This window comes from Bubalus bubalis, chromosome 4 (assembly GCF_019923935.1).
Source record: "Bubalus bubalis isolate 160015118507 breed Murrah chromosome 4, NDDB_SH_1, whole genome shotgun sequence".
Classification (NCBI taxonomy): Eukaryota; Metazoa; Chordata; class Mammalia; order Artiodactyla; family Bovidae; genus Bubalus; species Bubalus bubalis.
In genome coordinates this window covers 110,802,783-110,815,912 of record NC_059160.1, presented here as the reverse complement: position 1 = coordinate 110,815,912, position 13,130 = coordinate 110,802,783, and the positions used below count along the sequence as shown (strand labels likewise).

Sequence of the window (13,130 nt, the reverse complement as noted above, 5' to 3'; positions counted from 1 at the left end):
AAAAAGAATTTCAGATGATGGGAAGAGCATATGAAAAGGCTTGCATGATAAAGGACTGTTTAAAAATTGAATCAACACCTGCATTATCTACCTCCAGGCTTCATACATGGGGGGAAAAAAAACCCACAAACAGAAAACAAAACTCTATCCACTACACCCAATGTGAAATGGTGGTCATCTAATCCTTGTAACTGAACACATTCTTAACCAATACAGTGCCTTTGTGTGTTCTAAAAGAGACAAAAAATAAATAATGTCTCTGCAGGCACTCTGAGATATACCAATGGCAGGACAGCAGGAAAGGCAATAGGATTTACATATTGTGCAGAGAAAGACTGAAGCCACTATGCAAAGCAAGGGTCACTGGAGCTTACAGTATAGGAGAACACAGAAAAATCAGCGGCACATTCACAGACACAGGGGCCATGGGGCGGGTATGGAAGAAGCATCTGCTGAGACGCAGTCTTACATCAAGATGTTATGGAGAGAAAGCTGGGGGATGGAATGGAAGGGATGAATTAAAAAAACAGGTAGGTTGAGATTCCAGAAAATGCTCAGGGTCCCTCCTGTAATGCAACTAACTGTGTACAGGTGTCACCTGGCCCTCATCTCCTCAATCTGTGGGAACTGGGGCTTAGGTAACTGGTACAAGACACATGATAAGATTGTGGCTGCTGCTATTGCTGTAACAAACTGTTCTTGACTCTGACCCAGGAGACTAGTGTCTTCTACCAGGATCCATGAACCCATAGGAGGCTAACTTGTTAACCTATGAGAGGCTAAGATCTCAGATCCTTTAAAGTTCTTGACAGAGGCGAGTAATGGAAAGGCATATGCTCTGTTCACAAAGAAATACAGATAATAAATAGCCTTAGAAGTCTGCACTTTTCATTACATAACATGGAAAGATGTTCTAGTGATACAATTCCCTGGAATATAAATAAAACATGATCAAGGCTGACTTGGGGCAGGAACTTGTACCAGCAGTTCAGAGTTCTGATTAATAGGGACAGGGACCAAAAGTGGAAAGACTAGTTAAACAACACAGTAGGCAATGTGGTCCTACGAAAAATGATATATTTGGGAATTCCCTGTCAATCCAGTGGTTAAGACTCAGTGCTTTCACTTCTGGGGCCCACATTCAATCCCTGGTTGGGGAACTAAGATCCCACAAGCCATGCAGCAGGGGCAAAAAAAAAAAAAAAAGATATATCTGAGGTAGGAGACAGACTCAATAAAAGAAATCTAGTAAAGGGTACCAAAGTTTAAGAAATTAATACTGATTAGAAGAAGAATCTCTCTTAGGACTTTTAAAAAGATTTCTTCAAACCAACAGATAAATGTTTTATGCCAAAATAACAACAAAATTTAAAAGCAAAGCCAGACTTAAGACATTGATGTCCACTATCAACACAGATGTTAGCATCACTCTGGAAGTGCTATCTGATAAAACCAGGGAAGAGGAATAAGAGATTTCAGCATTAGAAATAAATTTTCATCATTTCAAGTGTATGAAAACTTATGATGCTAGAAAAGAGAACGGAGTACAGGACAAGAGGTCAACAGAGGCTTCCCAGGGGGCGCTAGTGGTAAATAACCCACCTGCCAATGCAGGTGATGCAAGAGACACAGGTTCAATCCCTGGGTCAGGAAGATTCCTGGAGAAGGAAATGGCAACCCATTCCAATATTCTTGCCTGGAAAATTCCACGGACAGAGGAGCCTGGCAGGTTACAGTTTATGGGGTCGTAAAGAGTTGGACACAACTAAGTAACTAACACTTTCACTTCACAAAGAAAGAAATGTTGGTGGAGGTATTAAAATGAGTTCTATGTTAGATTAAAAAATTATGAGAATTTGGAATTTGGAATCTGAGAGACCAAGATTCAAATTCCAGGTTGGTCACTTAAAATAGTAATAGCATCTAATAGTAACTGAGTATCATCTAGGTGCGTAGACCACTGTGAAACACTGACAGCTAGTACTTCAAACACAAGTAATTTTCATAAAAAGCACAGGAGGTATGTACTACTTTATATAAGAAGAATGTGAGGATTAGAATTAAGTAAGAGGCTGAAGGACACAAAGTTATTGAGGGGTGCAGTCAGAACTCCAGCCCAAGCCATTTAAAGACAAACCACAAACTCAGTTTTCCAACTACCACATATGACCTATTTATCATTCATGAAATCCATTTACTGCACCATAACCCAGAGTTTAAACGAAGAAAAAAGACAGAAAATATCAGTGAGCACTTTTCAGTGGAATTCTGGTTTCATATTATTTGTGAGGGTCTTAGGTCACCTTGCAGAACACAAAATTACTGGCAGTTACAGGACAAATGGAGTAGCTAAGAGCTAACTATTGTTATAGCTGGATAATAGTTACATAAAGATTCATCTACTCTGTAGTTCTGTATATGTTAAGATTTTTACTTTTTTTTTTTTTTTTTTTTTTCCATTTTAAAGGGACTTCTAGGAATTCTATCAGGTCTCATTTCCATGTTTATTTCAGTCATTGACAGCAGACCAAACTTCCCCAGGTCTCACCCCAACACTGACACAGACTCTTCTTTCCATACTGCCCGGTACACTCCTTAATCTGACCCAGTCCTTTGTCCCTCCTCTCCCTTCTAAATCATCCCTTAGTGCCCTCTGGAATTCCTCCTGATTAACATTTTGCTTTTCTCAGCTACAGAATGAAACTTAGTTGGCTCCTTGAAAAAGACCTTTCTCCAGTAAGTTTCACTCAACTTGAAGCTATTTGTTTTTGAAGTTCTTTCATATCTTTGGGCCTGGTGAAAGGATTCCCTATTCTTTGACTGTTTCTCTGGCCAATGATTCTTATTCAGTCAATACCACTCCCTAAGAAGCAGGCAATTTTGTGGAGGAATTTCTGCTCATGTTGATAATTTTTAAATATATATTACTTGTTTATGGATCAGAAGCATGAAATGGATATCTTGCATAATTTAAAAATGTATAATTTGAAAAATTAGTCCCTCTAAGAAAGAACTGACTCACATTCCATCCAAATGTAGACTGTAATACTGAACAGCCATGCAGAAGAAAAATCTATTTGTAATTTAGTCAGTTCAGTTACTCAGCCGTGTCCCACTTTTTGCAACCTCATGGACTGCAGCACACCAGGCCTCCCTGTCCATCACCAGCTCCCAGAGTTTACTCAAACTCATGTCCATTGAGTCGGTGATGCCATCCAAGCATCTCATCCTCTGTCGTCCCTTCTCCTCCCACCTTCAGTCTTTCACCAGCTCCCAGAGTTTACTCAAACTCATGTCCATTGAGTCGGTGATGCCATCCAAGCATCTCATCCTCTGTTGTCCCTTCTCCTCCCACCTTCAGTCTTTCACCAGCTCCCAGAGTTTACTCAAACTCATGTCTATTGAGTCGGTGATGCCATCCAACCATCTCATCCTCTGTCGTCCCTTCTCTACCCGCCTTCAGTCTTTCCCAGAGTCAGGGTCTTTTCCAATGAGTCAGCTTTTCACATCAGGCGGCCAAACTTCTGGGGTTTCAGCTTCAGCATCAGTCCTTCCAATGAATGCTCAGGACTGATTTCCTCTAGGATGGACTGGTTGGATCTCCTTGAAGTCCAGGGGACTCTAAAGAGTTTTCTCCAACACCACAGTTCAAAAGTATCAATTCTTTGGTGCTCAGCTTTCTTTATAGTCCAACTCTCACATCCATATATGACTACTAGAAAAACCACAGCTTTGACACTTAGACGAACTTCTGCTGGCAAAGTAATGTCTATGCTTTTTAATATGCTGCCTAGGTTGGTCATTCTTCCAAGGAGCGTTTTTTAATTTCATGGCTGCAGTCACCATCTGCAGTGATCTTGGAGCACAAAAATTACCTGAGCCTAAACACATTTTATGCGGGTGGGGGGAAGGTGTTGGGGGTAGAGGTTTCAGGATTTTAAATTACATGCGGATTTTTTCCCAAAAGATAACTAACCTTTAAAAGAAGGGAATAAGATATTTCATTTTTGTTAATAATAATTTTTTTTAAGTTGCTCAACATTTTGGAAAATGTCACTGGCAGCAAAGCTATTTGTGGTATTTGACTCACTAATAAAACACACTTTTATCAGTCCAAAAAAAGGTTTTTAAAATATCAAACATTTAGTAAGGTCAAAGACCAAAATAACTAAAGAAGACCCATTTCACGATAGCTTTTCACTACCAATTTTAAAAAGGAGATTCCCACAGAACTCAGGAATCCAGAAAAAAGCAACCAACATATCATTTGCCTACTTTAAACACAACATGTATTAACTTATTTTTTCTTTCTTCACAATAACCTTTTTAAATGCTTCTAGTATACGGAGAGGGGCTTCTACGGCGACACTAATGGTAAAGAACCTGCTGACCAATGGGGGAGACAGACGAGATGCAGGTTCGATCCCTGGGTCAGCAGGATCTCCTGGAGAAGCACATGGCAACCTACTCCAGTCTTCTTGCTTGGAGAATCCCAGGGACAGAGGAGCCTGGAGGTTACAGTCCATACAGTCTCAAGCGTCTGACATTACTGAAGCGACTTGGCGTGCTTACATATATGGAGAAGAGATATTCAACAGAGCTTTGTACTTACATCAATTAGAATTCTTGGACAGTAAAGGTATACCTAAGCACAACAATCATCACTCAGAGCTATTATTTTTCTGAAACTATGCACATTCAACTAAAGAAAGTACAATTTTTATAAATGTCATATGCATTAGGAATTATTTAATTTTTAATACAATAAATGCCTAAGCCAAGTTTTGACACTTCCATAATTAGAATAAATTGTGTGGTCTACTATCTAGTTTTTGGAAAACCTAGCTCGAGACTGGAGAAGGCACTGGCGACCCCCTCCAGTACTCTCGCCTAGAAAATCCCATGGACGGAGGAGCCTGGTGGGCTGCAATCCATGGGGTCGCTGAGGTGGACACGACTGAGCGACTTCACTTTCACTTTTCACTTTCATGCACTGGAGAAGGAAATGGCAACCCTCTCCAGTGTTCTTGCCTGGAGAATCCTAGGGACAGGGGAGCCTGGTGGGCTGCCGTCTATGGGGTCGCACAGAGTCGGACACGACTGAAGCGACTTAGCAGCAGCAGCAACAGCTAGAGACTGCTTCACATTCCTTTTTCTTATTTATTCCCTATCATAAGTGAGGCGTCTTATAAATGAATCGAACAATTCATTCACCTCCAAACACTAGTTCATAAAATCCATTTAAAAATATTAGTTCCCTTAATTTTCAGAATCCCCCCCCCAAAATGTAATACCATATTTTTCTTTCCAAATGCCTCAGTCTCTGTGATCTATGCACATCTGATCCTAATACAAGGAATCCATACAGATTCTTCAGGTGTTTTAGTTTTTCAGTAAATTTTTGCACAATTACTTCTCTATAAGATGATAAGACTAGGGAATAGCAGTACATTTTCATCATATGAACCAGAACAAGGAACATAATTACAACAGAACTAAACACTCAAGTAAGCTTAATTGTATCAATGTACCATAAATCATACAAATGTGGCTCTAAAAGCATGCTCATTTCCCTTCACATTTAGAAGAAAATCAATTAAGCAATCTAAGCAAAGCTTTTGGAAAAAAGAAATAACTACATAGCTCCAGGGGAGGGGAAAAAATTCTGTATTTGGGATCACACAATTATAAACCACGAATTTGGATAAGTGACTGTGTTCCCCAAAATGAAAGTTACTATGTCCAGGAAAGGTATTAGGAGAGTTTAAAGACAGATCCCACTTGCTTTCTTCTACCGGCACCACTGTTGCTTTATCTGCCTCCCTCTTGGTAATACACTTTTTTCCATCCTCCATTAGTCCTTTATCTAGCATATACTACTCTGTCATCACTCAACCTCTGCCTAGCTTTTCCTAGCCTTCCCACTCTGCTCCTAAGTCAAGAAATGGTTAACAAAAGAACCTTTACAGCACAGCAAAAAGAACACTGAAATAAGATCAAATTAATGTAAGCATTTTTATGTAAAAAGAACTAAGCAAAATAAATAACTGTGGTTCTCACATTAGGTAGCTGAAAAAGGTCACATATATCTATAATACAGTGACTGCAAACTGCTACAAACATGCACACACACACACACACACACACGCACACACACACGCGGCCTCAAGCCAGAAAAAGTGGGGCAAATTAAAATGTATAAATTTTCAAGACTAATCATTAAACATCCTGATTAACTTTGTAAAGTAGCAACCAATTTCATCTATCACACTGAATCAGTTATGCTGTCTAACAACTTGGTAACATACAACATAAGTACTTTGAGTTCATGAATTTAAAAGCTGAATTTGCACCATTAGACTAAAAAAGCAATCTTACTTGTAAAGAACCTAAAAATATAATACTCTAAAAAACAGAAAATGAAAACAGAATTTCATTTTCCACAATTTTAAAGTACCTTGCCCACCAACAGATTCTACACTGATACTATCAGACACGACTCAGGCAAGAACAATTCAACCCTACTACCTCCTGCTGGGATCCCATCAGCTCTCAGGGCTCAGCAGTGTCAAGGTCTTTGAAGAGCAACAACATTCATGATTAGAGAGGCAGCACTCTCATTTTCAGCAAACTCAACAAATAATAATAACAGCCTAAAAACTATAGTTACTTTTTAAACAGAAAATGACATTTTTTTTCCTAATTACAAAATTAATGTACATTATAAGAAAACTTTTAAAATAGAGAAAAGAAAATAAAAATCACCCTTTATTTTAAAATAAACAACCATCATCACTTTGATACAGATCACTCTACTAGAACTTTTTCTTTTTTAAACCCGTAAATCTATAACTGTAGGCATCTTGTTTTGAGACTTAGTCATATCATGTGTGCATGCTAGGTTGCTTCAGTCATGTTCAACTCTGCAACCCCACAGACCATAGCCTGCCAGGCTCCTCTGTCCAAGAAATTTCCCCAAGAAGAATACTGGAGTGGGATGCCATGACCTCCTCCAGGGGATCTTCCTGACCTAGGGATCGAACCGGCGTCTCCTGAATTGGCAGCGGTATCTTTACCACTAGAGCCACCTGGGAAGCCACCTCTTCATTTTCACAAAAATGTTAGCAGCTGCCGAGTATGATACTAGATTATGAACACAGCATGATTTATTTAATCAGATCTGTGTTGTGGGATATATAAGCTAAATAGCCTTTCAAATAAATTTGTGTGCCCATCTCTAATTTTTATAGTGCTTATAACATGCTGCCAAATTTTCCTGCAAGAACATTAAGGTTGTCTCACTGGCCTTCCCAGGTGGCCCAGTGGTAAAGAATCCCCTGCCAATGCTGGAGATGCTAGAGACAAGGGTTTGATCCCTGGGTCAGGAAGATCTACTGGAGTAGAAAATGGCAACCCGCTTTAGTATTCTTGCCTGGAAAATTCCATGGACAGAGGAACTGGGCAGACTACAGTCCACGGGGTCACAAAGAGTTGGACACAACTGAACACACCGTTATTAAGATTGTTTTAACTCTTGCCGAACGTATTAGATAAGTAATGGTTTCACTGAATCCTAGTTAGCAGGATGAACTTCTGTTCTCTTTTTAGTGGCTTTATGTAGTTCTTTGCATATTTTCACTTTTTGTTACTGACACCCTCTCTCAATTTTTATTCTGGTTTATTCATTTCTTTAGTATTTCCAAAAGCTCTTCATATAATAAAATGGTAATCCTTGTCTAGCATATTGTCAATTTATTGTTCTAGCTCACCTTTTAATTGTTTAAGTTTTCCTTCTGGGATTTTCTTCCTGTGGTTTTATGTTAATAAAATGTTTTTCCCACTTTAAGACTTATTAAACACATATTTTAATTTTTACCATCTCATTTTTAAACTTTTTCATCTCATATTTAATTTCTTGTACAGCGAGTCTGGATTCTAATAATTTGTTTTATAAGCAAGTGTTCTAGTCACAGACATGGATGGCCCCCCCTGCACTGGCAGGAGGCTGTATGAGTAACAGCTCTAGGCCCACCCTCGGGGCTCTAAGCAGTCACTAACTCTGCACCACCGATTCAAAACGGCATCTTTGTATTTCTATATATGGCTATGTTTTAGCTTTCTATTATGTTCTACTGATCAATTTATGGTAATGCCCAAATCACATTATTTTTATCATTAAAAGTGAATAGGATTAAGGGTTTCCCTGGTGGCTCAGACAGTAAAGAATCAAAGCTGGAGACCCAGGTTTGATCACTGGGTGGGGAAGATCCCCTAGAGAAGGAAATGGCAACCCACTCCAGTATTCTTGCCTGGGAAATCCCATGGACAAGAAGGGCCTGGCAGACTGCAGTCCCTGGGGTTGCCAAGAGTTGGACACGACTGAGCAACTAACACACACACACACACACTGTCTCTCGCAGTTTCCCTTCAATAGTATTCATTCTCAAAACTGTCCGGCCATTTCCAGACAGCAAATTCTCCTGGTAGAATAATTACTTCAATACATTTGAATTAATGTATAAATTATTTGGAGAAAACCAAACAACATTAATTAGCTACGTGATCTTATAAAATGGGAGCATTACAGGGCTGTGCAATGAGTTAGAACTAAGGAAATTAAAGTAGGTAATGGGGACAGACAGCAAACAGCAGTGGGATCTGAATGAACTGAAACTGAAAAGCAGTAAGCAGTGTAACAAGACAACTTCTAGATTTCTAGTTCATGGTACCCTTCTGGCACGCAGATAATTTAGAAAGAGAAGAAATGATGACAAGTTTGGTATGGAGCATCTAAAATATTTGTAGCATATGTAAGAGGAAAGGAAGGACCAAGGGAGAAGTCAAAGGCTAAACCTTTTCTAGTAAAAGCGCAAGGGAGGCTCTCAAGATGGCTCAAATGCAGATAAGTAAGACGATACAGGAATATTAAAACAGTTCTGACAGAGGGTTCTCTAGCTTCTCTGAGAACTAACTGTGTTCATCTGCTGACAAACATGGGTAAAAGTTGATGACGAGGTAGTGGGGCATAGGCTTCAAAGTTTAAAATACGTTCAGTTCAGTTCAGTGGCTCAGTCATGTTCGACTATTTGCGACCCCATGAACCACAGCACACCAGGCCTCACTGTCCATCACCAACTCCTGGAGTCCACCAAAACCCATGTCCATTGAGGCGGTGATGCCATCCAACATCTCATGCTCTCTCGTCCCCTTCTCCTCCCGCCCTCAATCTTTCCCAGCAACACGGTCTTTTCCAATGAGTCAGCTCTTCGCATCAGGTGGCCAAAGTATTGGAGTTTCAGCTTCAACATCAGTCCTTCCAATGAACACCCAGGACTCATCTCCTTTTTGCAGGAAATATAAAACTGAGTTAAAAATACGTAAAGGATTTCCAGACAAGTACTGAGGGTCCAGCTCAGAAGGAAAACCCTAAGAATTCAAAAATGGCATCAATCTGTCATATCAGCTCAGTTCAGTTCAGTAGCTCAGTCATGTCCGACTCTGCGACCCCATGAATCGCAGCACGCCAGGCCTCCCTGTCCATCACCAGCTCCCGGAGTTCACTCAGACTCACGGCCATCGAGTCAGTGATGCCATCCAGCCATCTCATCCTCTGCCGTCCCCTTCTCCTCCTGCCCCCAATCCCTCCCAGCATCAGAGTCTTTTCCAATGAGTCAACTCTTCGCATGAGGTGGCCAAAGTACTGGAGTTTCAGCTCTGGCATCATTCCTTCCAAAGAACACCCAGGGCTGATCTCCTTCAGAATGGACTGGCTGGATCTCCTTGCAGTCCAAGGGACTCTCAAGAGTCTTCTCCAACACCACAGTTCAAAAGCGTCCATTCTTCGGCGCTCAGCCTTCTTCACAGTCCAACTCTCACATCCATACATGACCACAGGAAAAACCATAGCCTTGACTAGACGGACCTTTGTTGGCAAAGTACTGTCTCTGCTTTTCAATATGCTATCTAGGTTGGTCATAACTTTCCTTCCAAGCAGTAAGCATCTTTAATTTCATGGCTGTAATCACCATCTGCAGTGATTTTGGAGCCCCAAAAAATAAAGTCTGACACTGTTTCCCCATCTATCTCCCATGAAGTGTTGGGGCCAGATGCCATGATCTTATAGTTTTCTGAATGTTGAGCTTTAAGCCAACTTTTTCCCTCTCCACTTTCACTTTCATCCAGAGGCTTTTTACTTCCTCTTCACTTTCTGCCATAAGGGTGGTGTCATCTGCATATCTGAGGTTCTTGATATTTCTCCCGGCAATCTTGATTCCAGCTTGTGCTTCTTCAAGCCCAGCGTTTCTCATGATGTACTCTGCATATAAGTTAAATAAGCAGGGTGACAATATACAGCCTTGACGGACTCCTTTTCCTATTTGGAACCAGTCTGTTGTTCCATGTCCAGTTCTAACTGTTGCTTCCTGACCTGCATACAGATTTCTCAAGAGGCAGGTCAGGTGGTCTGGTATTCCCATCTCTTTCAGAATTTCCCACAGTTTATTGTGATCCACACAGTCAAAGGCTCTGGCATAGTCAATAAATCAGAAATAGATGTTTTTCTGGAACTCTCTTGCTTTTTCGATGATCCAGCGGATGTTGGCAATTTGATCTCTGGTTGGTCTGCCTTTTCTAAAACCAGCTTGAACATCAGGAAGTTCACGGTTCACATATTGCTGAAGCCTGGATGGGAGAATTTTGAGCATTACTTTACTAGTGTGTGAGATGAGTGCAATTGTGCAGTAGTTTGAGCATTCTTTGGCATTGCCTTTCTTTGGGATTGGAATGAAAACTGCCCTTTTCCAGTCCTGTGGCCGCTGCTGAGTTTTCCAAATTTGCTGGCATATTGAGTGCAGCACTTTCACAGCATCATCTTTCAGGATTTGGAATAGTTCAACTGGAATTCCATCACCTCCACTAGCTTTGTTTGTAGTGATACTTTCTAAGGCCCACTTGACTTCACATTCCAGGATGTCTGGCTCTAGGTCAGTGATCACACCATCGTCATTATCTTGGTCGTGAAGATCTTTTTTGTACAGTTCTTCTGTGTATTTTTGCCACCTCTTCTTAATATCTTCTGTTTCTGTTAGGTCCATACTATTTCTGTCCTTTATTGAGCCCATCTTTGCATGAAATGTTCCCTTGGTATCTCTAATTTTCTTGAAGAGATCTCTAGTCTTTCCCATTCTGTTGTTTTCCTCTATTTCTTTGCATTGTTTGCTGAGGAAGGCTTTCTTATCTTTCCTTGCTACTCTTTGGAACTCTGCATTCAGATGCTTTTATCTTTCCTTTTCTCCTTTGCTTTTCGTGTCTCTTCTTTTCGCAGATCAGCTGTTTCTAATTTAAAGCTCATCACTGCTGCGAGTCCAATTCTACTGTATAAACTTAATTCATAAATATTTTCAGGAAGTTGTCTAATTTTTGGAATGAGTAAGGAGGGTCTCTGCATATCCTTTAACTGTTCAAACAGGTAACTCAGAAGCAAGTCTTATCCAACATATTATTTGTGCAATTATACTTGAACATAACAACTTTATTAATATCATCTTCTATCAATATCTGACTTTCTCCCACTGGATTTTTTAAGTTACCAAACTTAGTAAGAAAGACTCAAGAATCATACTAGTTTTAGGTGAAAATTCTTTCTACAATCTTTATACCGTACACTTTCTTTTATTAACTACAACCCAAGTCTCAACATAACTGCATTTGTTTTAATGATTAGTAATTCCAAGTACTAGGCTTTGGTATTTACAATACAAAAATTCCTCAACATGAGTCACACAAACAATGCTAGGAAAACAAACTAGGCACTAGAATAAGGAGAGAGACTATCTTCAAAAGGAACTACAAAAAGAGAGACAAATACGTAAAGTATATTCTATCTTAAAAGTATCAACGATGGTTCTTAGTAAGTTTAGTGCTGAGGCTGGAAAAACAAACATCACCCTCTTAAAGCTCAGTAGTTCAAAAGCTATTGATTATACTTCCAGAGAAGCAATGAGTAATCAAAGAAAACACACAACGCAAAATACCTATATTTAGCTTTCAATAGATATACACCTTGTCTAAGATTTTCAGCTCACAACATACTTGGTTTAAATGAAAATAAAAATAGTGAAACCTTTGAACATTTCTTTTTCTTTTTTTATTTTAGAGATACATTTGAACATTTAGAGTATCCTGGTGGCTCAGATGATAAAGAATCTGCCTGCAATGAGGAGACCTGAGTTCGATCCCTGGGTTGGGAAGATCCCCTGGAGAAGGGGATGGCAACCCACTCCTCTATTCTTGCCTGGAGAATCCCATGGACAGAGGAGCCTGGCAGGCTACAGTCTATGGGGTCCCAAAGAGTCAGACAATGACTAAGCAACTAACACTTTCACACTTTGAACATTTGATGGATGCTTATATTTTAAAAGTAATGTCACTCATGTCAATGCCATAATTTCTCTCTTTTTTTTTTTAAATTAAAAATCACTTTAATTCTGAAACCCAAGCTAGGCAGTAAATTGGCTATGTGTATAAACAAGTTTTAGCAAAGGATAGAAAGATGGAGATACTCAGCCTAAATGAAATTAGCTAAAGATCCAGGTGGCATATTTATGAACATGTCTTGTTTAACATGGGCTTCCCTGGTAGTGTTAGTGGTAAAGAATCCACCTGCCAATACAAAAGACATGGGTTCATGTCTTTTTCCTACTCCCTGGAGTAGGAAATGGCAACCTGCTCCAATAGTCTTGCCTGGAAAATTCCATGGACAGAGGAGCCTGGGATGTGCTACACTCCATGGGGTTGCAAAGAGTTGGACACAACTGAGCACACAGCACACCCGTTTAATATACTTGAAAATATACAGTACAGCTTATTAGAGGTTCCAAATTTCTGTACTGGGATTCCCAGGTGGTTCAGTAGTAAAGAATTCACCTGCCAATGCAGGAGATGCAACAGACCCGGGTTCGATCCCTAAATTGGGAAAATACCCTGGAGGAGGAAATGACAAGCCATTCCAGTATTCTTGCTTGGGAAATACCATGGACAGAGGAGCCTGGCGGGCTACAAACGGAGGGGTTGCAAAATGTTGGGCGCGACTGAGCACATTATCTGATTTAAGCAATCCGGTATTCACAACC

General features: G+C 40.1%; 1 protein-coding gene across 1 annotated transcript in view; it reads right to left on the bottom strand.

Annotated features, from left to right (window-relative positions):
- Window positions 1-13,130, bottom strand: part of PAWR (pro-apoptotic WT1 regulator) — a 123,674-nt gene that overhangs the window by 44,307 nt on the left and 66,237 nt on the right. The gene's annotated exons all lie outside the window — the stretch shown is intronic.